Here is a 27,911-nt window from a genome sequence, read left to right as displayed (position 1 = left end):
TACTTCCCACCCTTGTTCTGTACCCTCCTCTGACCCTTAACTGTCCCAGACCCCCCGCCCTGGACCATTCACCAATGCATCTTTGTCCCTGAGGCAGGAGCAGCCCCTACACCTGCAGGAGACAGAAGCTTCTAGACTGCACTTGGGAGGAGGCTGAGGATCTCGACTGAGTAGGCAGCAGCTGCTGGTCTCAGCCATTCAGAGGAGTACAGGGGTGGCCAGTAGAGGACACAAATGTCACTCAGAAGCCCAGGGGACCTGTGGTACTTTCTTTGGCATGTGTTCCTAAGGTGAATCTCCTGCTCCTCCTTAAGGACAGAAGTGACCTCCAACAACAACAACAAGGACAAAATTCAAAGCTATTATGACCCAGAAGGTGAGCAAGATGAGTTAGAAAGGACAATGTTGGACAGGAAGTTTGGTGTGGAAAGAAATGGAGAGCGGGTTTTTGTGTGCCTTGTCCATTCTGGTCTGTGAGCATTACGAGGGATAAAAGGCGTTGACAGGCTCTGAGAGGGTCAAGGAGCTAGAGCCATCCCTGTCGGTCCTTTAGACCTCCTGTCAGTAGACCAGATGCCTGAGGGCTATGAAGCGTGCTCCCGGCACTGAGGAAGAATAATTCTGTTCCCACGGGTTGGGGGGATGGAGAGAAGGGAAAAGAGGGGTTGAAAGGTGGGAAGCCTTCTTGAAAGGGTTGTTTTGCCTCTAGAACATGAGGAATTGGGAGCCCTAGTGCCAAGGTGTGGGGGGCAGGCCCGGGAGGGGCAGGCCAGGGACCCACCAGGTTCCAGCCCCATCCTTCCCAGCTGTGTGACCCTGAACATGTGACTCATTGAGGCTTGGTTTTCTCATCTTTAAAATGGTAATAATTTTCATACCAATCCCATAGGGTTTGTGAGGCTTACGAACTAACTCTCAAAGGGCTTGATACATTTTGGCTTTAAAGAAAGCACATTTCTAAATAGTGCCCCATTTCAAAATATTTGTAAGTGAAGCGTGAACAGCATCCTAAGCAATGACACGGGGTCCAACGGTCCTTTGGCATCCCAAAATGGAAACGCTGGATCCCGCTTTGTCTCTGTCGCTTGCCTGCTGCATGCCGATCTGTAAGACGAGGAGCCCGTAATAGATATTTCTGAAGTTCCTACAGGTTTGACATGATTTCCTCAAGAATCCAACGTCCCTGTTTTTTGTTGTTAGCCCGTGGCAATGGGGACCGTCACACAGGGTAACCGGAATGGGGAGAAGAGCCTGAATCCAGGAAAAAGACCCAGATGGGAGTCAGCTTGTGGTCCTGAGTCAACTTCCAGAAGGAAATAGGGTCAGTGCAGGCCCCAAAGTCCCAAACCCAAATATTTGGAGGCTTCTGCAGCTCAGGTGCCGGAAGGGTAGCAGTGAGTTACCCAGAGTGGGGTTTGGGGGGACGAAATTGGGAAAGCATTCCCCTCGCCCTCCTCCTTTCCCCCATCTCGTGCTCCTGAGCAAGGCAGGGAGGCTGAGCAGGATCAGAGCGTGCACATGTCCCGGGACAAGACATCAGCATGTTTAGTCACCTGGGCGAGCTTGGGGGAGGCTGTCATGAATGTCACAAGGAAGGCAGGCTCACGCTTCCTCCCCACCACCTTGCAGTGGCTTTAATGAGCCCTTGCGAAGTTACGGCCCTTTAAACAGATCACGTCCATCCATGTCGGAAAGAAAGCATTATTAATAAGTTGCCCTGGGCACCCGGTAATGATCGTGAGCGGCTGTGAGCCAGGGTACACGAGGGCACTGCAACTTGAAAGGGAACATTTCCCAAAGGGAGGCGATAGGTCTTGATAATTGTTATAATAACAGCTCAGCGGGCCTGGGTTGGTTCCTTTCATCCTGTGAGGTCATAAATGGCTTTCTCCACCGGAGAAAGGACAGGGCCTCCACCCACCACAAACACCCTCTCGCCCGCACTCACCCAGCTGGGGATTTGCCCAGCTGTTATTTCTGAGCTGGGGAAACTTCGGGATCGTTAAAACAAGGTGAGCTAATCATGCCCGTGTGTGTGCCATTCTCCCTGGATGGGAGTGGAAATTCCACTTGTCAAGTAGGTTCTCGAGGCCTCTGCCAGGAAGCCTGTTCCATTATACTGGCCCAGTTTCCCCCTCTCCCCTCAGTCTCTCACACACACTTGTGGTGTGTGCTGGAGTTAACACTTGGTTTGCTGCATGAGTGACTGCAAATGCATGGCTGAATCCCTTTCCTCTTCTGTTCACACTGGAAAAGTTGACAGTTGGGTCGTGAGGATGCAAGAGACAGCACAACTCTGACCCATCTCTTTGCTGGGCTCGGGACCTCTCTTTGGGGTTCTACCAGGAGGGGTGGGCTCGCAGCCAGAGTGCCGGTGACAGGCCTTGGGGATGTCATCCTGAGGAAGCGTGATTTAAGGCTCTTAGTCTGCTACCTATCTGCTTTCTTTTATGTCCATCCCAGATGGTGAGATCCCAAGAGCATGGGCCGGTGTGTGCCAGTCCGAGCCCCACGAATTTTCCTGCAGAGGGGGAAGCCATCTTCAAGGCCACCTGTTTTGGAAGACAGCAGTGTTCATCTCCACCCCTGCTCTACTGGGGTTTGGAGCTGCCTGCCCTAGATCTAGCATCTTCCTAGCACCTGGGTCTGACCAGGCCCCCCTCCTTTGCTCTCTCTGGCCTTATTGAACAGCCGGGCCTTCTCTCTGCACCTGGTGGAAAACGCACACCTCTGGCTTTCCTGTATGTTTCTGTCTCTTCGGAAGCCAAGAAGCAGACCTGTGTTCCTGCCCTTGGGGAGCTCAAGTGTTCTCCCCTGCACAAGACTGTGAGGGAACCCTGGCCACACCTGCCGCTGGAGGGAAAGGAAGAGTCATCGGACCTTGCTTTGAACTTGCCATGGGATGCTTAAAGGATTCAAAGTGAAAGGCTGGGACAGGAGAGGACAGGCTGGCCTCTCTCAGGATTGGATTTGGAAGTCAAGTGCCAAGAGAAAGCTCTTTGGGAAAACCAGGGTTTCAGTCAAGACTGCTCTGCCGTTGTGCCCCACCCTGCCTTCCTCATTCTCTTTGAATCTTTCTTTGTCCTTGCTTCTATCTCCAGGTCTCTGTGCCGCTATTGCCTTGCTTTCTACTCAAGGCAGCCTCAAACGATGTTGGGATCGACAATTCTCCCACAACTGGGTGATTGTGTAGACCCAGCCTTGGCACAAAGAACATTCTTCCACCCCCCGTGGCCAGACCCACATCTAAGACTGTATCAGCGCCTTGTCAGGACAAAAGACTGGCCGGCTAACTCCCAGGGATCCATTTCCCAGGCTGACACTGGCAAATTCCTGTCAGCGTCAGCCATCAACTGACCTGGAGATGCTAACCTGTCGCCATTCCCTCACATTCTGGATTATGCCGAAATGAAGCACCCTTAGTCCAAAGGTTATTTTCTCTTTATTATTATTATTATGTTTTTGGTCTGGGATTATCTACAATCACAACAAAGACAGAAAATAATTGCCTCCCCTGAGATGGAAATCCGGAACTCCAAGACAGAGTGGCCGTGACCCAGCGTCAGTCTCAGTCAGGGGTGTCCCATGACGGCTTCTCCCACTAAGACTCTGACTTGGCAGACAAGGCAGGAAGTGAAGGAACACTAGTGGGCAGGCGATTGGGCAGGGTGGTGGGACCACAGGCAGAAAGGGGCAATTCAACTGCTTTTTCTTCCCCTAGGGTCACCCAGGGTCTCAGCCCCAAGTTTTCCAAAGGTCAAAGGTCAGGAGAGGCATGTCCAGGACAAGACCCACAGCAGAGGGAGGAGGACTCTTTTCCCAGATCCAGGCATCCTGTCTTTGCTTCCTGGCTGGACACACCTTGCCTCCCTCTCTCTCTCTCTCTCTGGGGATTGTCCTTCTGCCTGAGGAGTTTTCGCACACAATGGTTGGCAGACTTCGGCACTTATTTTCATCACCATTTAAAGGTGAATGGCATTTGTCACATTCCTTCCTGGCTGGCTTTGATGTGGGGCGATTTCCCACTCCCTAATGACAGGTGAGGAGCCGGCCGGCTAACACCCAGCACCTCTGGGCGGCCTGGCTATCCCTGCCAGATCTGGTTCCCACAGCTGCTGCTTGTTTTCAGTATCTATTTCGGGGACCTTAATTAAGAGCCTCTTTAATGATGGAGAGGAACTTCTCCCGTGATTACCTCCTCACTTTTACAGCTCTCTCAGGCTCTTTCTCTTCCCTCCTCCTCTTGGCTCCCACAGTCTCCACTCCTCGCCCCACAGACGCAACTGAGGACACGGCTTTCCCCGGGGCTTTGGGGGTTCAGGGCCCCGGGTCTGGGGAGGGGGTGGGCCCTTTCCCCCAGACATTCCAGCAACACTCAAGGGCCCCATAACACTAACATGCAAGATCATTTTAAAGCCCCTGCCCTCAACAGACCGTGAGGCTACCACCGTGTAGCACAAAAACCTGGACACATGAAAGGGGAGTGGAAGGAATCGAAAGATTAGCAGAAGGGTGAGTCTAGTATTGAACACAAAATATTGATATCTGGGGCAGGACCCTTCTGATTTCCTGACTGGAAGCCTTCCTAGATTCCGAGCCTCTCTTCATGAGCTGTGTATTCAGCAGCTCTGAGACCAAGACCAAGGCCACCCAGAGGCGCAGCTACCAATTGGAGCTGCTGATGCCCACCTTATTCTTTCCAGAAGATCTAGTGGCCAGAACTTATCCAGGGCAGCTTAGACGTGAGGAAGGTGGAGGGGAGGTATTTGGGTGGTCGTGAGAGGGTGACTGAGAATCTGGCACCCCAGCCCTCAGCAGGGGGTGCTCAGTCTCCCCCCGCCCCTACCCCTCCGGCTCCTGACTGAGCCCTGCAGTTTGCCCAGCTCTGATCACAGAGTGGGCATGCTTTGTAGAAGCTTCGAGCTTGTATCCCCATCCCTCTCTTTGAGCCTCAGTTTCCCCATCTGTGAACTCTTGGGTTCCCTGCAGCTGGGTCATTCCCGGGTACCGTGAAATGAAGCGAGAGATGTGGAGCTCCCCACCCCCTTGCTTCACACCTCCCTCCCCTCACCTGGCTTTGCGTGGTGACTTCCAGGCTGGGAGCCTGGAGTTTTGAGTTTGGCTCCCTTTGTAGATACTCACAAGTATCTACAGTAGTAGATGTAGTGACCTGTCTGTGGGAAAACCAGGGAATGAGTCTGATGTGGGAAACAGAGGCAGAAGGAAATGTAGATAAAATCAAATGTCCTTAAAACCTTTGGCCTGCGGGGCGCCTGGGTGGCTCAGTGGGTTAAAGCCTCTGCCTTTGGCTCAGGTCATGACCCCAGGGTCCTGGGATTGAGCCCCACATCGGGCTCTCTGCTCAGCAGGCAGCCTGCTTCCTCCTCTCTCTGCCTGCCTCTCTGCCTACTTGTAATCTCTGTCTGTCAAATAAATAAATAAAATCTTAAATAAAATAAAATAAAATAAAATAAAATCTTCGGCCCACTGACAAACCCTTGAGGCAAGCGGAGTAATAATTCCTCCAGGAAACTCCCAACTGTCTTAATGTTAATGTCTTGCTAGAGGGAAAAACTGCCTTAGCTTGACAAGAGCCAGGCCTCCAGCATCCAGTCAGTCTTCTTCAGCGTCTGAAAATCCTTCTGGAACTTCCCTTTGTCTTTACTTCCTCCAGCCCCTAAGTCTGTTATCAGCTGGCCTCACAGTCCCAGGACAGCAGCTCTTCCTGCCCACGGGTCCTGCCCCAGTGCTTTCATGAAGCCACCTTTTTGCACCGAGGATGTTTTCAGCTTTCTCGGCAAGGCACTGGGTGTTCTGTGCAACTCATGAACTGTGGAATGCTACAACAAAACCTTAACGATGTCCTATATGTTGGCTAACAGGACATAATAAAAAAGAAAAAAAAGAAGAAGAAGAAGAAGAAGAATTCTTTCTGGGCTCTGGTCCCCAACAGCACTACTCCAAAAAACTACATCAATTCTGAGCTTCTTTTTTGTGAAATTGAAATAACAATTAACCTCCAACCACCCCCCTTCATGTGGTTATGGGGCAGGTTGAGGGGCAATCTCCTGCCCTGCTAACATGATGGGTCCCTAGGACCAACCCCAAAGAGTCAGCGAAGCAGTGAGCAGAACGACAGAGTCCAGCAGGTGAAAGTTCAGAGGACAGAGGAGGCTGGGGGCTGCGTCGCTGAGGGTGGCAGGGATGAGCCTTGACGGGACCAATTCTGCCACGGGGCCGCTGAGAGAAGCGAGACCGTACAAGGGGTTGGTGGGGGTAGTGGATGGGGTTTCCGGAGGCTGCTGTCACACAGCCAGGAAGCTAGAAGCCGCCCCTGAATGAGGCGGGGACTACCTAGGGCTCTGGATACCCCGGACTTGAGTCGGGCAGTACGGTCCAGATTTGTGGATTTGATAGGGTGTTTTACTCCCTGTCAAGAAAAGTTCAGGGACGATCCCCGGAAGAACCACCAATCCATTTCTTTGACCCGGGCATAGCGCTGAGAACCTGGTTCTCTGAGGGGTGTGGAGGGCCTGGCGAGCCTGGAGCCTGCCTTGCGCTTCAGGTCTTCCTGGTGCTCTGTGCCCAGGCCTTGGTTTTTATTTGCCTAGCACCTTCCTTCCCAGGAACTCTGACGAGGGGCGGGCGCTTCGTTATCTCCGAGCCTTTCAACACCGAGGGAGGCGGGGAGGCAACTGGGATCCTTATCAGGGGCAGGGCGCGGGGCTGGGGAGGGGCGCCTCTGTCTCCGCTCGGCGGCCGGGGTTCTTGGGGCGGCTGGATTTTCGCATTCGGACCCAGGAGACAGCGGGCCTGCAGTCTAATTATTGCCAGAAAGAAAGACTTCAGATCAAATACTCCATCGGCGGAGTCGTTATTTGAGGTGGCTGTCATTAGTTTTGGTGGTAGTGATTCCTCCCACACAGGCCTCCTCACAACGACCTTGGGGTGCATTTCACAAACGGTTTATCTTGGAAGGGATAGCAGGAAGGAGACTGCGCAGAGTCAGGCACCCCTGGAGACTTTATTGACACTTAAATAAAAGTGGGTTGATGTTTGGCTGCCTCTGCTATGAAATGTTCCCAGGCTCGAGTGGCTCGCCATAGATCTCACTCGCGCCCATCATTGTTTTGGGGGAAGACTCCTGGCCCTCGACAGGCCCCTTTGATTTTTCACAAGAACATGTCCAGCCTCTCATCAGCTTGACATTTGGTAGGTCACTGGGTCTCATGCGAAACTTCATCACTTAGAAAGGGCTTCATGTAAGGTGCCGGTCATGAGAATCTGCAGCCGCCCAGTGTTTGCCTGAACCTGGCCTTGAGATGCTCTCCTATAGCATGACTTCAGAGATCGGTGGGCAACACCCTCCACCATGCATTCTAACATTTACCGTGGGACCACGTTAGGCCCCCCAGGACTCCCCAAGCTGCACCAAACCTCACGTGCCCCACCCTCTGTTAAATGCACTTCCCATCAGGCAGGACAGAGCCCAAGGCCAGCTGCAAAGACACATAACGTCTGAGACCGGGGCTCACGATCTTATCCCCTGTCCTCCTCGGGAGGGGTAAAGGAGACATTGCTTTGCTTTCTCTGGGACATCAGGAATGCTGGTGCTTCTCGTAGGCAAGTGGTTTGCTTTAATCTTGAGGGTCCTGGGAGCCGTGCAGCTGATCGGGTTTCATCTTGGCACTGACTGTTAGAAGTTTCAGAGCCAAATTTGTGGCCCACCCCCAGCAAGTGGATCAAAGTTTATGGTATGTTTATTTTGTATTAGTCCCATCCTTGGCTCCATTTTATGGCTTTACCCATGCTTTTCCATTTTTTTCTCTCTCACCTGCTTCTAATTTATGTCATCTTACTGAATTCGATACATCTTTGTAAGCTGCCTTAAATCCTTGAGTGCAACAAAGAGGTATATATACAAACAGACAAACAAATAAATGCATATTCTTTCTCACCACTAGACAACACAACGACAATTTTTGGCATGGAAAATCGGGTCTGTCTAGCTCTCACTGTCCCCAGGGCCATCATTCCTCTATAGGACCAGCCTGTACTGAACAAAGCCAAGTCTCCACTCTCTGAGGTAGTGGGGAGGCAAAAGCAAGTAACTAACTAAAACTTGGAGACATTAAGGGCTGTGATGAAGATAAAGCAGGGTAGGGGGAAGAGGGCACAGACAGCCTGGCCAGGGGCGATCTCACTGAAAGCGGATATTTGAGAGGAGCCCAAGAAGACGGGGACGTATCCAGACATCTGCAGTGAAAGAGGATGGCAGGCAGAGGGGCTGGCTAGAGTGCAAAGCTGAGAATGTCGGAGGTGCTCAGGAAGCAGGGGCCTGTCGAGGGCTCACTGAATGTGGAGTAGAGTGGTAGCCCACCCGGGGCTGGGACTCCATCCTGCAGGGCTTCACCCGCCACAATAAAGACGTGATGTTCTGCTGAGATGAGAAGCCTTGGTGGGTCTGGGCACAGACATGACATGACTTGATTTAAGCTTCGGCACGATTGCCGTGACCATTGGAGGCAAGGACAATGAAGCAGGAAGATGAGTGAGGAGGGTATTGCAGCAGTCCGGGTGAAAGCTGGTGGGGCTTTATACTGTGATAGTGGCAGCCCAAGAGGTAAGAAATGGTCCAATTCTGAAACTTTCTCCATATCCTCTCACCGACATAGATGTCTGTTTTGTTGACTCTTCTTGTCCAAGTCCCGACCTTTTCTACTTCCAACAGTGCAACCTGGCTGTGGCCCCCATTCCCTCACAGCTTGTCCATTCCCCTCTGCATGGCATGGCCCTCCTTGGACCCTCACCCCTTTCACCGCCACAACCTACCTCTCCTGTATCTCCTTTCACTTGGCTTAGGGCGCTGTCGCAGCCTGACCAGCCTTCTCTTGCATCACCTACCCTGGGCAGCTTGGCACTTTAAAGCATCAGCTTTTTGTCCTTCTTACCCTCAAAAATTGCTACACAATTTGTGGGGCCCAGTGCAAATGAAAATGTGAAAACTGAGAGATTCAAGATAGTGACAGTAGAGCTCCCTTCTGAGCCCAGGGCTCCACATGGTCACACACCCACAAAGTTGGCCTTGCCCATTCTGTGTTCTTGGGACAATCTCACACATGTGTCCATTGACTACCCCACACACCAATGACTCTCACACGCATCTTCTTTCCTGAGCCCCAGACCCAATTGCTGGCCCAATCTATTGACATCAACACTGTCCTTTTGCAGGCACCTTAAAAGGATAAGTTTAAGACTGTACTCGTTATCTTTCCCCCCAAACCTGCTTCTCCTCCTGTATTCTCTATCTTGATGAATAGCAACATAATCCTCTGAGTTGCCCAAACCAGAAACCTCTGAGTCATCCCTGACTCTGCCTCTGCCTTACCCCCCTATCCAATAGGTCGCTAGGTCTGAGTGACTAGAGTTCCCTATTATCTCTGCTATCCATCTGCTCCTTGGTGCTCCAGGCCACTGCCCTAGTTCCGGTGCTCACAGTTCCTACCCCCTCTGGTGCAGTTGTCTCCTTCTCCCCACCTCTTGTTTCCTAGCACCATCCATCTCTCTCCACCCTGTGACCACAGTGAGGTTTCTAAAACACAAAAATCAATTGCTCCACTCCCATTTCTACAAGTGCCAGATCTGCAGAGCACAGTTCAAACTCCGGCATTGCATGCTGGCTCTTCATGATGTGTTCCCTGCCTGCCACAGGCATCTCCCAACCTTGACCCTGGCCACACCCCTCCAGCCTGTAAGGGATGTCAGTGGCCCAGCTATTCCTATCCACCCCCTGTCAGGCCATGCCCCTTCACACCACTTACATTTGTACCTTCTGTTCTCCCAGCCTGGTGCCCACTCCCTAGCTCCCTCTGACCACTCCTTCTGGACCTTCATGATACAGCTCTAGGTTGGCAGGTTGAGTCTCCCATCTCCCAAAGATATACTAAAAACACTAGTGAGAATAAGAGTTAGAAAAAGTCCAGACCAGGAAGGCATTTATAGGCATTTCTGGAGGAAATTAAATAGACAGGGTCATATTGAAGGGACAAATGATTATATACAGGTGAGCAGATGTTACAGGTAAAGAGGATACTCCCTGGAAGTAAGGGCAAGGGTCTTCCCTATAGAACCGTCAAAGGACCCAAAGTTTGCAGCCATAGGGACAGCTAATGGGTATGTGGTGGGACAGTCTCACTTGGCACGTTGAGTAGACATGAACTGGAAACTGGGTCATCCCTCCCGCTATACCCCCCTCTACCCAAGCAAGAGTGGCAAGTTCATGTTGTGTGTGTTTCTTAACAAGTCTCAGTGTGGCCTGAAGAATGAAGAGGGTGTAGCAGGGCCCCAGTTAATTCTGAGCAGTACCACAAATATGGAGAATTGAAAGGAATCTGAAGGATGGTGAAATCCCCTAAGGCCTTAGCACCCACAGAGGCAACTCCTTTCCTTCTTCCTGTTGACAATGAACTGTTGACATCAATGGCTTTGCTAGAGGCCAAGAAGCCATCAGCAGGGAGCAACCTGATGGTCTCTAGGGTTTGTCCAAAGCTCCTCACCCCAGCTTTTGGCCAATGCTCTCCAAGCCACCAAACTCCCACTAGAAGCAGAATGCATAGCACTTGAGTATGAGATGGGAGCCCTTATAGCCATGGGTCTTTTACTGAGAACTCTGGCCTGCTGCTCTACTCCTAGCCCACATACTCTGAAAAGAAGCTGCCATTAGTTTGGTGGTTCAGTTCCCACCCTAGGCAACCCCCATGCCTGGTGCCTAGAAGCTAGTGCAAACCTACATTTTCTAGGGAAAATGATGGGTACCTGGAAATCTATACCAGCCCAACTGATGTTTTTATGTGAGAGACAGAGAAAGGCATTCCTTGAACCCCAAAGTTAAAATACCTGTATGTCCTTTCTAGAAGGGGAGGGTGGAAGGTTTAGAGAGAAACAAAATGAAAATGAATCAGAGAAAAATAAACTCAGGCAACAGGAAGATCCAGGATATAAGAAACAGTTTAACCCAAATAAATGTGTTAATATTAGGATTTGGAAACTAAATGCAAGTTTTCATTGAAGGATTATAAAAAGAAAAACATAATTGTAAAAATCTAGGGAATAGGGAGATGGGAAGAAGACAATTAAAAAAGCATATTCAAATTTTCATTTTGTTTTTTAAGATACTGGTTATTTATTCATGTGCATATTTTATTCAGATTCATTTGATAAAATTTAGAGATAACCAATCGTAGGCTAGAAGTAGGATGTGGGACTTCAAAACTATTAAAGAATGAAAGGAACAAGAAACTTCGCCAGTAAAACTTAGAAAAGTTCTAAGTCTCCTATTAATAAATAGAACCCAGAAGATAAAATGTCAAGGATAAGATCAAACATAAAAATAACAACAACAAGTGTGACTAAGTCTATTAAAAAAAAACACAACACACCTCAGATTGGCTATAAAAGCCAGATCCAGTATTGTGCTGTCTAAATTGAAACACATAAACCAAACTGACACAAAAGGTGTAAAATAATTATATGAACAAAGATATATTGGGAAATGCATGTGAGAGAGAGAGAGAAAGAGACAGGAAGAAGAGGATGAATGAGAATTAGGAAAATAGAATCAGGGATGGCAATATTGATATCAGAATAACTAGAATTCAAGGCAAAGATTAGATTTGAAAAATAGGATAATTTATATTTATTAAACTTATAATCAATGAAAATATGCATTTCATGAAGTTTTATGCATATTCATAAAGCTTTATTCATTGAAGGCTAGTAATAGAAAGGTATAAACTGCTAGAAATGCAAGAACTTAATGAAACAACAATCATAGTGGGAGGTTCTACTACATTTTTGTCAGAACTGGACAGGCACTCTAAAGGATTAAGACAACACAATTATTAAGTTTGATTTAATGATCACAATAGAACTTTATACCCAACACATAGAAAAATATCTTCTTTTCAAATACCAGTGAGTCATTTACAAAAATTGACCATGTACAAATACCTAAACAGATTCTCAATAAATTTCCAAAACTGGCCATAGTGCAATAAAGGTAACAATAATAAAACAAAAAAATTTTCTAAAAATGGAATCACTAGAAATAATTTTTAACAATTCTTTTCTAGCAAAAAATGAACAGCAAAGGAAACAGAATATACCAAAACTTACATGGGGAAGCCAAAGCTGCACTCAGAGTAAAATTCATTGCTTTAATTATTTTCTTAAAAATAAAAGATTGAAAGGGACTGACTGCAAGGTGAGTTCCAGAAACTAGAAGAGAAACAATAAAACACCAACAGAAAGTAGGTGGAAGAAACTGATGCATTAGGGAAAAAAAAAAAGAATTGATGCAGGAAGTAAAAAACAAGGCCCTATCAACTATCCTGTCAGTAAATAGTTAATGTGTGCCAGGTGTGGGCCATGTACTACACATAACCAGTGGGGATCCTCAGATGAGCACTGCAGATATGATTAGTGTTCTTGTGGGTTCCTTTGAAAAGATTTTTAAAAAGAGACAAACCTCTTTCAAGACTGGAAAAGAAAAAAGAAAAGTGTGTAAAAGAATATAAATGTATAATTTTATAAATAGGAAAGTGGACATAATCATATATTTGGAGGAATGTTTTAAAAATTCAAAATCATGTACAGATTTGTGTCTATAAATTTGAAATTCTAAATGAAATGAGCTCTTTTCATGACAAATATAAATAGTAAAATTGGCTCAAGAGACGGCAGATCTCTAAAAAGATCAATAACCACAGAAGAAAGTATAAATGTAATAAAATACTTAACACCCTAAAGATCTTAGGGTAGATGATTTTACAAGTGAGTTCTACTGGATTTCCAAAAGACATAGGTTTCTTATATATACTTAGCAATAAAGTCCTTCTGAAATAATTTTAGGAGACTCATTTCGGGTTGATACTAAAATCTAACAAAGATAGCAACAAAATAAGCCCTATGTAAATCATTAGAAATTTCCATGTAAGCAATGTATTAAAATATAAAAATATTATGATTAAGCATTCCAGAAATTCAAACCTAGTTAGGTATCAGACAGCTCATTAGTTTCTATTAATAGATTAAACAAAAAATTATGATTATCTCAATAGATGCCAGAATGTCATTTGACAACATTTAAATTCTGTCCTTGATAAAAACAAAAACCAAAAAACAAACAAGAAAAAATAGTAAGCCAGAAAAATAAGGCAAGTTTATTAACTTGATAAAAATTAGTCATTAAAAAACTACTGCTACCATTATCCCTAATGGTGAAATACTTAACACCATTAAAGCCAAGAACAAGACAAAGATGTGAACCATCACTGCTATTATTTATCATTACGTTGAAAGTTCTAACCCAAGCAGTGAGATAAGAAAACCAAATAAATAATTACATACAGTAAATAGAAAGGGAACACTTTTTATTACTCATTATTATGGGTGATATGAGTAACTGAAATACCCAAGATATCAACCATCAAGTATGCAGACAGTAAGTAAGTTCTGTGAGGCAGCCAGATTAAATCTAATACATTTCTTTTTTTTTTTAAAAGATTTTATTTATTTATTTGACAGACAGAGATCACAAGTAGGCAGAGAGGCAGACAGAGAGAGAGAGGAGGAAGCAGGCTCCCTGCCGAGCAGAGAGCCCGATGCGGGGCTCGATCCCAGGACCCTGGGACCATGACCTGAGCCGAAGGCAGAGGCTTTAACCCACTGAACCACCCAGGCGCCCCATAAATCTATATATATAAAAAAGCTAAATATCTATAGGCTTCCTAAAGACCACCACCAACCTGTTAGAAAATAAAATGTAAAAAAAAAAAAAAAAGTAATTCAGTGAGGATGCTTAACTACAATATAACCGGAGCAAATTTAACAAGTAATGCATAAGATGTATGTGAAAAAATGTATTTGTAAAATATAGAGCAATGTTTGAATTAATAAATGGAGAGACACAAAAAGTTCTTGGGTGGGTAGATGTACTTGTGTAAAAATATCAATTTTTCCCAAATGGCTGTTAATTGAACGTAATTCCTTTAAAAAGCCCGATGGGATTTTAACATTTGAACATAGAAAATCAAGTATAATTTCACAAAATAAGAAAAGGGAATTTGTTTTATGAACTATAAAAAAAGGACTACATCACAATGATGAAAAGTATCACATAGGGAATATAGCTGATAATACCATAATGTTGTGTGGTGACAGATGTAACTATTGCACAATGCATAGAATTGTCAAATCCCTCTTTCATGCACCTGAAACTAACAGCATTGTATTCCAACTATACAGGAAAAAAAAAAAAAAAAGACCATAAAGGTACAGTGATGGAAATCATGTGAGAGAGATACAAAAAAGGAAATTTGGTTACTGGAAGAGAATGGGGTGTAGTAATGGACAAACGTACACATGTGTATATGTAAAGTATATAAAAGGTTACATTCATATTAATGTGGGAAGGATTTTTTAAAATAAATGGAGTCAGAACATCTGGATATCCGTCTGAAAACAATATGATGTTTTTAGCTCCTTTAAACCACGTGCAGAAATAAATTTCAGACTAATTAAGTAATTAAGTGTAAAGCATCTTGCCGTAAAATATTGGCAAATACCTACATAATTTTTCCATATGAAACACCTTTCTAATCATAACTTAAAACCTGAAAGATATAAAACAATGTCAGATTGCATTAAATCTGATTTGTTAATGATTTCTGCCAAGTGGAAGACCTAAATAGACTTAAAAAGACAAAGGCAAAACTGGACATAATATCCACAATACATAAACATTCTATATAATGTCTATAACTCAGAAAAATAGGCAAAGGTTATGAAACATAATTCATAGAAATCAAGGAACATAAGAAAAGATGCTCCACCTTACTAAAAGTCAAAGAAATTCAAATTCAAATTTTTCAGTTTGACAGATAAGTTTCAGTACAATTGTCCAGTTTTAGTGTGGGTGTGAGTATAAATTGAAGGAAATCATTAAGGAGGACTAACTTTGTAGTGTCTGTCCCTTTTATTCAGCAATTCCATTCCTGGGAACTTAACCTATAAAAATATTTACATCAGTGCCCAAAAGGTATATATAAGGTTGTTTATTGCAGTAAGGTTTATAATCATGACAAATTGGAAACAACCTGAAGGTTTATCAGTTGGGGACTGATTAAATTAATTAAACTAAATCCAAGCACCCAGCTGTGCAAGTGTGTACAGGGAGGGTGAGGAACTGGGAGGAAAAGCTTGGCAGCCACATAGCTAGCTCTATGTTCGCACATCACACTTCTAATTTTGTAGCCCCAAGGCCATGCTCCACTTGGACACCAGAAAAGAACCTGGAGATCTAGATTTAATGCTTTCATTTTATAGCTGAGAAACCCAATTGCTGACAAATATCGGTCCATCTTTTTTTGGAAGATCTTGAGTGGAAATTCTGGTTGCAGAACCCTTCTTATTAAAGCAAATCCAACTCTATGAAACGTCCTCCCCTGACACCCTTCGGATAATTGTAGAGGACCCTACTGGTGTTCTCTACAGCTTACAGCTCCACTTCCTTTTTTATTTTTTTAATCACTTCTTATATATTACAACTTCTTGGCTCTTCCTCTTCTGGCCCAATTTCCTTTGGTCACTTTTTGAACCATGGAACCAAAAATTTGATTAAGAATTCTAGCCATGGCCTGACGAATGTAGAATATAGTCAGATTTTAAAATTTATTTTGCTTTCTTTACATGGGATGTACAGTTCTGTTTATAAATTCCTAAGCTACCTCTTTGACTATCATTGCCCATAGCTGGATCGTATTAGACTCACAGAAGAGGTGCTATTAACTATTGTGAGTTTATGTACTGCACAACTCTAGGGGGCTTTATTTATAACATATTGTAGATTTATATAGTTCTTATGATAATTTTCCAGTAGATGGCAATAAAATGTCTGAGGAAGGAGATGCCTTTTAAAATTCATACAAAGACCTTCCACGTGCTAAAAATGACCCTGGCTCATGGTCATTAAAAGCAATATTTTTAATGTGGGTGCCTTGTCTTTATGGTGGACTCTCCAATGCACTTCTTCCCTTGTTCCCTCCTAACAAACCCCAGTTTTGTTCAGTTATCCTCCCTTCTCCCATGAGATCCTGAGGAAGGCAATCCATTCACAACCCTACCCTCGGGGGTAGATTTTACTCCAAATTAGGGCTTCTTAGCACTATTGACATTATAAGCCAGCTAGTTCTTTGTTGTGGAGGGCTTGCTATTCTTCGTAGGAAGCTTAGCAGCACCCCTGGCCTTTCTCTATGCACTGGTTGCCAGAAATACTCCCTTCTCCTCAGCTGTGATAACCAAAACTGTCTTCGGACATTGCCAAGCACCCCCCCAGGAGCAAATCTGTTCCTTGTCCTTCTACCATGGTTTAGAACCACTAGCCTAGAGTGTCTCAGAGGAGTAAAGCTTTCACATTTGAAGCTACTTTTCCTCAGTTTCTTTGTTATAGGAGATGACGAACTGCTGTATCCATCTTGAATCAGGTATTTTTGTTACTTGCAGCCCAAAGCATCCACCTCTAATACAGGAATTACTGCTAACTCATATCTACTCTTTCTGGGGCTTGTGTTATTGAATTTTTTTTCTTCCTAAGTGAAACACTTTACACTACCCCCATTCATTTTGTTATTGTTAACTTTAGTCCAGGTAATGGTCTATCAAGGGACTTTGGAATCCAAATTTTATTGTTCAATTATTAGTTACCTCTCCTATTGTTTGCAAATCTGATAAGCATGGCATAAATATTCTTGTCTGAGTTGATTAAAAATATTTTATCAACATCCTTTGGGTATAGTTCTTCAGCTAGTTACAAATTCACCTCATTTGTCACATTTCTTCATCTTATCTATTAAGATTCCCAGAGAGACCTTGTGAAATGGTTCACAGTGACTGACCCACAGTGGTCCCTGATCCATTAGGCAAATAACCAAGTAGGAAGAGAGTAGGTTATTTGGTGTAAGCTATTTGTTGAAAACCCGTGTTTGTGCCTGGTGATTTAGTGTACAGAAACCATCTGATTATTAGTCCACTCTAGTGTTTTGCTGGTATGAGGTATCACACTCATCAGTCTGCAATTCCCACATGCCTTCCATTCTTGTTGACATGAAAAATATTCAGCGCTTGTCTGTCTCCTGTTTCGTGGCCTCTCTCTAGTTCTCTACAAGCTCTCAAATATTATCAGCAATGGTTCAGTAATCACATTTGCAATATTTGGTGCTGTGAGGCTTCATTCATGTAAGACGTGAACTTCACTTATAAGTCACCCTTTGGTAGAAGAATTTAAATAAAGGAGCCAATGTACTTACACAACCAAATACCACAGAGGCAAAGGAGTGTCTATTAAACATGGGGACTGATTAAGAAACACCATGAAGAGTTGTCAGGCTCCACCTCTGCATCCAAAACAAATAGCTGAGATGTTTGGTGAACTAAGGGGGAAGAGAACCCTTGGAGATCCCACAGGGCATGAGAAGGACTCTGCAGAGAAAGAAAAACAGAGAGGAATGAATTAAGCTGGTGACTTCTCCTGAGTTAGATTGAGTTCCAGTCTCCTCTTCCCCCTGAGCAATCCCTTCCCCCAACTGATCCCTGCAGCGTGCCAGCAGAGAGAGCTTGTTCATAAGGACCCACAGTGACCCACAGGGACCAGTGAGCATCTGCAGCAAGTGTTGACCCTGGAGTATGAGCCAGCCCTAAAACAAATAACAATGTTGAGAAGAGAACCAAAGGGACCACACTCAGTATTCTTGATAGTGGAAAAGCAGAAGTTGCAACAGAGCTGGAGGTATGTACCATGGAGGGTTGACTTCTCCGTGTGCACTAAGAGAATGTCATGATACCCACGTTCTGCTATGGAAGGGAAAGTATCTTTAGTGGCTCTCCTCCCTAGCTGGGGATCTCATACCCCACCTGAAAGTCACAGTTCAGAGGGCTGGAGCCACAGTGATTGGGTTCAAATGGTGCCTCTCCCAGTTATTAGTTATGGGACCTTGGGCCTACCATTTATCCCTTCTGGATTTCACTGCCCTTGCTGGAAAATGAGAAAGGGTGCTCAATGTGGTGGTACAGGACACACAGCGCAGAGGGATGTCAGCAACTATTACTCTTAGACCATCTGCTTTGGAAACTTCCTCTGTGCAGAGGCTGTTGAGAGAAGATAAAGCCAAGACATTCTAAGTTAGGTCCTCAAGCCAAAAATTGGTACTGGGGTTTATGTAGTCTTGACAAGGATGGTCAAAGCTGAAACAGACTGTGATTTCAAAATTTCAAGTTATTTTCTTTGTTGCTGGGGGTGGGTGGGTTCTTGGGTTCATTCTTGGGCAATGTCCGCATTTGATTAAGCAAAACAAATGCAGTGGATTTCCAAAGAACAAAGTGTCTATGCATAACAATGCTAACAGGTCACCTTGAATGATAGTGTTGGAGGTGGGGAGGGGTGGACCGAGTTGCACCTCCTCAGAAATACTTCCTATATTCTTTCACAACTACTGGATTAGGCTGTCTTTCTTGGTATAATAATGCTTGTTCTTGGGAGGTATTTTTATGTTACTCTTAAGACATTTGGTCACAAGTTTCTGGAGGAGATCCTGAGGGTGACAGAAAGCCAGGGCCAGTCTGGTCAACACTGTTGCTGGAAGAAAGAGGAAAAAGGAATGGTTTTGGCATGCTTGGACTGTTGATAGCTCACACATGGTATTTTTCAAGACAAAGCTAGAGTTTGGGAAATGTCTTGATTTGTAAATTTGGGTTTGTATATATTTTAAAGACCAAAGGGAAAGACTGTGTTCCTGTGGGTAGGGTTGGGGTTTTCTTGAAGGAAGTTGATTTCTCATTGTCATTCACACTTGTAAGAGGTTAATCATGGGACTGGAAAATAAGTCCTTGGAAGGTGGGCCTAAAATTAAGTAGAGAAAACTGGCTCCTGTCTGTGGGCGTTGGGATATGATTCAGCTGGATTTTAGATTGGGCCGTTATGTTTAAGGAGGCTTCTTTTGGAGTAGACCTAGAGACGAGGAGATTGAAGTAAGGCAGGGAGGCCAGCCTATCCCCCAGTGAGGTGAGCAACATTAAGGGAAAGAGGAGGGCAGTAACGGGTCCCTGTGAGTCTGTGGACCCAGGGCAACCATCAATAACACCCAATGTAACCCTTTGTGTGGTAATCCCGTCTTCAGAGCCAACCCTTTGGCCAGCTTGTGTTAAGTTCCAATCAGCAGAGGAAAGGCAGGAGGGGGTTATTCCCACATTTGGGGAAGAGTTGGCTCGAGGAGAGGAGGAACACATCAGGGGAAACTGATCCTGAACTTACAAAGGCAACATTCAGAAGAGTAAGCCATGTTTCAGAGCCAGATGATGCCCCAAGATGGGAAGAACCTAGGAGGCATTTGGTGAACATGCCTACATTCCCCAGGAAGCCCAGACAGAGCTGGGAAGGAACAGAAGCTCAGTCTTCTGTGAATCAGGGGTTATGGGGATGCATGGCTTCCTAAGTTGGTAAAGACTTAGGAGGGTGTGCAACTGTGTAGCCTTGTGGCTGCTAGGCTCTGTGCAAGTGACTTATCCTTGCAAGTCTGTTTCTCCATCTGGGCAATGGGGATAATAATAATGATGGCCTCATAAGATTCTTGTGAAGATTACATGGGCCATGTTAGTAATTCAATTCATAGCAACTTCTGATGTTATCATCGCTAACCCTAGGGGAGCCGGGAAAAGGGAATGAGTGTACTGAGCAAAAATCAGTACAACTAATTGCCAGGGGAATTCACACCAAGTGCATAGATAGAACGGCTGCATAGAGAAGAGGAAGTCTTAGCTCATCACTGAGTCAGGGAGGACACAATAATCCTGATCTGGGAATCCGGTGAACCAAGGGGCTCCCAGGAAGCCCTCAGGCTGCCTCTTGGTCTGCAAACCAACTGAACTGGAGAACTTGGTCCTACAGCAGCATCTCAAAGCCTTGAACCTCACCTTCCCTAAGCAGAGTCACAGTGGCAGAAAACCACTGACAGAGGCCCAGAGTTGAGCCTAAGGAGCGTGTTAACCCAGCAAATTCCACCAGAAAAGAGCATTGAGAATTTAGTACCAACCTGCCTGGATCCATTCCCCTGAAGCTCATCTCTGGCAAAGGTGACAAGATTTATACTGCGATTCTATTTGGATCCCTCAGTAGACAGTCATGCCTGGACCAGGAAGACTTGATACCGACCTTCATACTATCCAGACGCCCTTCCCAGCCCTTCCTTGCCTGGCCCCTCCTGCCCCTTCCAACCAAGCTTCCTGGGTATTCTCTTGGACACTCTGGCTCCTGCAGTATGGCCTGTTCCCTGCCCTCAGAGTGGTTTCCTCCCCAGCCTTGGTACCTTCCCTCATGAGATGACTGATTTCTGGAAGCGTCCCTACCCTTGCACAGAGGCTGAGTTAGGAGTAAAGTCCCAGTTCTTGGCACTCCATTAGCACATCAAGCTTATCTCTGTCATGTGTCCCATATAGTTAGTGACTTTCTGGCCTTTTCTCCCACTGGACTGCATGCTGTTTGGGAAGGAATGGGTCATGTCGTCTTCCTTTGTTTGCTTCTATGTCGTGTATGGTAAGTGTGCTTTAAACATGTGCTAAAGAAATCCAAGAGTAAGTGAAACAGACTCACGTGGAGGGGAGTCAAAATAGAAAAGGTATTCATTCAGAAATCCAGTCAAGCATTGTTTGGGCACCTATTGTTTGACAGATACCCCTCCAGACACTCGTGACACAGTGGCAAACCCTGGGGCCAGGCCCTGCCTCAGCGCATGCTCATTCCCGTGTGGAGGACAGAAGGTAAATGAACAGATGGTGTGCCGTCAGTAGGCACTGTGTGTTATTTAAAAAGAAAAAGAAAGAAAAAGCAAGGAAAGGTAGGGCAAGCCATAATTATTGCACTGAGCATTTTTAAGACGAAGATCTTAAGTAAAAATGTTTTAATTATAAAATAAAAATATAAAATGAAGGAAAACAGCTCAGTTATATTTTAGAAGCAAATAATGGGGTTCGTTAACTGTGGATTAGGTTTTTTGTATGACTGAAATGACTTGAAAGATGGAAGAGGCAAAAGAACTCGTTTATTTCCTCTTACGTAAAATGACTACAGAATTGTTATTCCGTCTTTGTTTAAGTTACTGAGTTTCTTGACACACATGCAGGTAATTCACATAAATGCCTTGCTTTGCTTTCCCCTTTTTTTCTTTTGGAATGTCTTTCCCCTTCTCGTCGCTCATCCCTCTATAAAACTGCATGCCAACCCATGTTAGTGAACTAGTATGGAACCTTCTATATTTTTCTCAATGCTAATGTGGTCATTTCATATGCAGGCACACACACACATACACACCCTCATAAACATAAGAGTCTTCGTTTCTTTGTCATTTTTTATCAAAATATAAAGACCAGATATTATTTACCTTTCTCTACATCTTGCTTCATCAAACCTCACGTAAATCCCTCTAGGGCAAAAAAGTATATTTCCTATTTTTATAAAACAGCTGCCTAATATTCCATAGTATGGCCAAAACATATTTTTCAGCCATTCCCCTATTTATAGGCATTAATTTTGCTTCCAGTTTTTCCCCCCACAATAACAAGGCAGCAATAAATGTCCTTGAATATATGTCCTTATATATCCTAGTTCTTTTAATATTATGGCTAGGTGGATACATATATCTATATAGTTTAATTTTATGGGTGTTTACAGGTTGCTTTTCAAAACCGCTAAAACAGTTCATATCGGCATCAACGATATGTTAGAGTTCCTTTCCCTCCACATGTCCTCTAGGAATAGATGTTGTTGGATGAAGCGACATTTCATTATTACTTTAATCTGTATTTCTCTCTACTAGTGATTTAGATTTTATATTTGGGTGTTAGTAATTCAGTGAATATAATTTTAAAGTAAACTTTTTCTAGAAGCTTTATGTGCACACAGTCAAGTGCATAAATTATAAGTGTGCAGCCCAGTGAACAAATCATTATAACCAGCTTCCAGATGGAGAGAGAGAATATTACCAACTCCCCAGAAGTTTCTCCGTGAGCCCTACCAGTCACTGGCTCCTCTGCCCACAGGGGAAATCTCTATTCTGACTTCCATTCATCGTTGATTAGCTTTTCCCATTTTTGAAATTTATATGAGCAAGTCGCACCTTCTGTCCCCTTGCCCAGTATTATTTTGTGAGAGTTGTCGATGTTGTTGCATAAAGCAGTAAGCCTTTTTCCTCTCTTTGCTATCTAGATTTACATTAGGTAAGTACAGCACCATCTATCTATTCAGTCATTAATGGGCATCTTGGTTGTTTTGAGTTTTGACTACTAACGAACAGTGCTGCCAAGAGCATTTTGGTACATGTCACTTCTGTTGAGTACATGTCTAGCAGTGGAATTGGCAGACCACAGGGTATCTGTGTGTTCATTTTCACTAAATACTGGCAAAGATCTACTATCAAAGACCACTGTCAAAAATTATTTTTACCAATTTACATTAGTCTAGCAGTGATGGGAGTTCTAGTTGCTCTATATCCTTGTGGGTATTTTTGTCTTTTAGTTTTAGCCTTTTGGGTGTGTTTTTAATTTGCATTTCCCTGATGATTAATGACAGCACACTTTTTCATCTGTTTATTGAGCATTTACATATCCTCTCTTGAGACATACCTATTCAAGTCTTTCGCCCATTTCTTTAGTGGTGCATCTGTCTTTCATGACTTAAAAGAGTTCTGGCTACATGCTGGATACAAGTTTTTTTCATCTTTGTCAGACATGTGTATTTTAAATGTTTCCTCCCACTTTGTTGCTTGTCTTTTCTTTTTCCTAATGGTGTTTTTTGAGGAATAGAAGTTATTTGTGTTAATGTAGTCTACTTTATCATTTTTTCCCATTGTGCTTAGTGCTTTTTGTGTACTGCTTAGGAAATCCTTGCTTACCTTCAGATTATGAAGACATTATCTAGTTCTTGAACAAGGTTTCTTAACCTTTCTTATTATCACCTGTGTTTGACAGGTGGGTCCCATCATCCATAACCCCCCCCCCCCTTGAGTGCAGGAGAGACCTGCAATTTACTTCTTGCTAATAGAACACAGTAAAGGTGATGGGTTGTCTCTTCCACCATTATGTTAACCGAAATTATAACAGGTGTCTTGCTTGGCAACACTCTCCTTTGCTAGTTTTGAAGAAGAAAGATTCCATATGGTGAGCTTCCTGATGAGGACAGCCATGTAGCAAGGATCTGAGGGTGACCTCTGGATGACAGCAGGAAGAAACTGTAGTCCTTGAGCCCAAAGCCTGCAAGAAACAGAGTGCTGCCAATAACCATGTGAGCTTAGAAGTGGATCCTTCTTTGGGAAAAGTTTCAGATGACCTAGCCCTAGCTGATGCTTCGATAATAATCTTCTTGGGGACTCAGCTAAGTTGTGGCCAGATTCGTGGAGCACGGAAGCTGTGACATAGGAGATGAGTTGCTTTATGTCACTAAGTTTGTAGTAATATTGTTCTGCAGCAATGTATAACTAAAAATCCTACTCCCAAAGGAGACTTCTTTAATATTTTTTTCCTAATCACTGCTGTCTCCACTGTAAAGCTTTAATACTACACATATACTATCCATTTATGTGCTGTACATATATCTATGTTTTCTACATAAATATAATAGGCCTTATGCTGACCCAGGGGAGATAGAGGCATCGGGATGGTGCTGCTGGAGAGTGAGCAGTTCCTGATGGAGCTGATCAGACTCTTTCAGAAGGTTGTCAGGCAGCATGTTCATCACCCTGAAAATGTGTGATGGTTGAACTAAAACCATTCCAAGGAAAGGCTCTGTAGAGGGCTTTGAGCCCTCAGACAACAAGTGTCTGTTAAGCGCTACTGATGGGAAAAAGAAGATCAGCACTGTGGCGAACTCCAAAGAGGTGAACGAGTTTCAGATGGCTTACTCAATCCTACTGAGAACTAACATAGGTGGGCTGAAGAAGAGAGACAAAGAGAGGAAAAGTAAGCAGAGCAGAAGAGCACATGGAAGGGCACCAGATGTCTTCCTTCACCAGCTAACCACCAAATTACTATTTTTTCTTTGGTTTTTACTGTTGGCCACAAAACTAGGTTCCTGGTTCCCCTATAAGAACTTTCCATGTGAGATGAGGGTCATTTTGGATGGAAGAACGGCTGCAGTGTTTACAGGATAGTTTTAAGAAACCAAGTTTATTTTAGTATTGGCTGATTTGTCTTTGTTGTATAGTTGTGTATTCTGGGATTATAAAGACTCTGTAGCCACCTGTGTGAAGAGCAATGGATCATTAAACCTGTATTTATCTGCATAAAAATAATAATAATAACATGTCTGCCCTCTCCCTCCAAGAATGAATTTTCACTCCCTGGGGAGATACCGGTTCCTTTGAGAATTCACACAACTGCATTGACAAATTAAAGTCTACCACCTATTTTTGTAAAAAAAAGTTTTATTGGGACACAGCCATGCTTGTTTGTTAGTATATTGTTTATGGCTGCTTTTGTGTGCTATAGTCACAACGTTGAGTAGTATAGCACACAAAGCATTAAGGGCTTACTATCTGGCCCTTTACAAAAAATATTTGCCAACCACTTCTCTAGAAGTTTGTAGTTTTACCTTTCACATTTAGAACCACAATACACCTGGGATTTCATTTTTGCCTGTGATGTTAGGTAAAAGTCAAGACTTTTTACTTACATGTGGGATTACAGTTTACACAGCATTATCTACTGAAAAGGCCACCCTTTCCCCATTGCACTGTAGTGTCACCTTTGTCTCAATCGATGTGTATGTGTGAGTCTCTCTGTGTGGACATAGTCTGGGGACTCCAGATAGCTTTGTAATATTGAGCTTTCTAATTCTTGACATGATATATACTTCTGTTTATTTAAATATTTCAAAGTTCTCCGAATGATATTTGCATTTTTCTTGTAGAGTTCTTATATACAGTTTATTAGATTAAGCCCTAGGTATTTGGTTTTCTTGATAGATCATAAGTAGTATCCTATAAGTAGTATCCTAAAGAGCAGTACTCTGCTCTTTAATTGTATGCTGCTAGTATGTAGAGGTACAATTGATTATCCTATATTAATTTTATTCCCAGTGACTTTGTTAAATCCATTATTAGTTGTAATAATTTATCTGAAATTGTTCCAAGTTTTCCATGAGCAATATTATATCACCTGTGAATAATGACCTTTATTTCTTTTCCTAATGTCTGTATCTTATTAAATTTTATTTTCTTGCCTTAGCACATTGACTGAAATCTTTATTAAACATTGAAGAGAAGTAATAGTAGATACATTTGTCGTATTCCTGAACTCAGAGGGAAAGGTTTCAATACTTCGTTATTAAGTACGATGTTTGCTCTAAGTTTTTTGTATATATAATTTACCAGCTTCAGCGAGTTTCCTTTTATCCCTAGTTGCTAACAGTTTTTATTTATTTTATCATGAACATATACATATATATATACATATACATATAATATATTCTCTCTCTCTAAAGAGAGAGAGAACTTCATACATTTTTTAATCTAATAGTGTCTTTTAAAAATTTTTTATTTTGAAAATTTCTTTTCAGTGTTCCAGAATTCATTATTTATGCACCACACCCAGTGCTCCATGCAATATGTGTCCTCCACAATACCCACCACCAGGCTCACCCAATCTCCTAAGAATTTTATACATTTTTCTACATCTACTGAGATAATTATTTGATTTTTCTTCTCAATTATAATTAATATAGTGAGTTATATTGCTTGAGTTTTTGAATGTTAAACTAACCTTTCACTATGCATTCTTGGAATAAATCCAACTTGGTTTTTTAAACATATCACTAGATTTGCTTTGCTCACAATTTGTTTATTTTTTTCCATCTATCTTCATAAAATAAATTGGGAAGTGCTTACTCTTTTTACATTCTTTGGAACAGTTTGTATAACACTGGCATTATTTCTTCCTTAAATGTTTATTGTAAACTTCTGGGCCAGAACTCTTTTTGTGGAAAGGTTTCCAATTACAGATTCAGTGTTTAAAATATATGTAGTGCAGGATGGTGATATGAGAAGATCCTGAGCTCACCTCTTTCCACAGACAAACCGAATCTACAGCTACAGGGATCAGTGCCCTCTGAAAAAAAAGCCTGACAAGCTAATGGAACAGCTACTCAACAGCGATGGAGAGAAATGCCACATCATGACCAGGTAGAGAGGCAGAGCTACTCAAACAATTCAACAGCAAAAAAATATCTGATTTAAAAAAAAATGAGCAGGGGATCTAAATAGACATTTTTCCAAAGAAGACCTATGGATGGCCAACAGACACATTAAGAGATGCTCAATGTCACTAATGATCAGGGAAATGCAAATCAAAACCATGATGAGATAGCCCTTCACAACTGTTAGAATGACTGTTTTCAAAAAGACAAGAAGCAAGTGTTAAAGAGGATGTGGAGAAAGGGAACCCTCATGCACTGTTGGTGGGAATGTAAACTGGTGCAGCCACTGTGGAAAACATTTTGGAGGCTCCTCAAAAAATTAGAAATAGAGCTACCCTATGATCCAGCTATTCCACTTATGGGCATCTGTCTGAAGAAAATAAAAACACTAATTTAAAAAGATATATGCACACCTATGTTCATTGCAGCATTATTTACAATAGTCAAGATATGAAAGTGACCCAGTGTCCATCAAAGGATGAATAGATAAAGAAGATATGGTATATACACACAAGGGATTACTACTCAGCAGAAAGAAAGAAAGAAGGAAAGAAAGGAAGAAAAGGAGGAAGGAAGGAAGGAAGAAACAAAGATAGAAAGAGAGAAAAGAAGGAATCTTGTCTTCTGTGACAACATGAATGAATAATACCTCGAGGGTAGTACTATGCTGAGTAAAATAAGTCAGACAGAGAACAACAAATGCCATATGATTTCACTTATATGTAGACTCTACATACAAACAAACAAAACAAAATTCACCCCAGAAAGAAACACTGTCCCCATCAAGCAATCACACCACTTTCCCCTCTGTCCTCAGCTCTGGGCAACCACTAATCTGATTTCTGCCTCAAAGGATTTGTCTATTCTGGGTATTTCATATAAATGAAATCATACCGTACATGGCTTTTTGTGTCTGGTTTCATTTACTTAGCATAATGTTTTCAAGATTTATCCATGTTATAGCATGTTTCAATCCTCATTCCTTTTTATGCCTGAATAATATAGCATTGTATGGATATACCACATTTTGTTTATCTTCTCATCAACTAATGGGTATTTTGGTTGCTTCTACCTTTTGACTATAGTGAGTAGTGTCGCTATGAATCTTTGTGTACAGATTTCTCTTTGAACACCTGTTTTCAAGTCTTTGGGGCATATGCCTAGAAAGGGAATTGCTGGGTAATATGATAATTCTTTGTTTCACTTACTTAGGAACAACCAAACTGTTTCCTACACCTGCTGTGCCATTTCACTTTCCCACCAGCAACGTATGAGGATTTCCATTTCTTCACATCCTCACCACACTTCCTACTTCCTTGGTTTTGTTTTGGTTTATTGTGACCATCCTAGTGAGTGTGAGGTGAGAGCTCACTGTGGCTTTGTGCCTTTCCCTAATGACTGTGATGTTGAATACCTTTTCATGAGCTGTCGGTTGGTTGTTAGTACATTTTTGGAGAAATGTCACGTCTTTTCCCTGCTTTTTAATTAAGTTGTGGTCTTCTTGTTGTTAAGTGGTGAAGGTTGTAAAATATTCTGGATATTAGACTTTTAGCAGATAGACGATTTGCAAATATTTTCTCCCATTCTTTGGATTGTCTTATCACTTTTGGGCAATGTCCTT

The 27,911-nt window shown here is 43.2% G+C and overlaps 1 long non-coding RNA gene across 1 annotated transcript; it reads left to right on the top strand.

The window, feature by feature from the left end:
* Positions 1-1,931: 1,931 nt before the first annotated feature.
* LOC116596542 lies at positions 1,932-5,830 on the top strand. Its single transcript, XR_004288168.1, has 3 exons — positions 1,932-2,012; positions 2,464-3,430; positions 5,675-5,830. It is a non-coding gene; the product is annotated as an uncharacterized LOC116596542 (long non-coding RNA).
* Positions 5,831-27,911: the final 22,081 nt, after the last annotated feature.

This window comes from Mustela erminea, chromosome 7 (genome assembly GCF_009829155.1).
Source record: "Mustela erminea isolate mMusErm1 chromosome 7, mMusErm1.Pri, whole genome shotgun sequence".
In the NCBI taxonomy this organism is placed as follows: Eukaryota; Metazoa; Chordata; class Mammalia; order Carnivora; family Mustelidae; genus Mustela; species Mustela erminea.
This window is presented reverse-complemented; position numbering and strand designations above follow the sequence as displayed.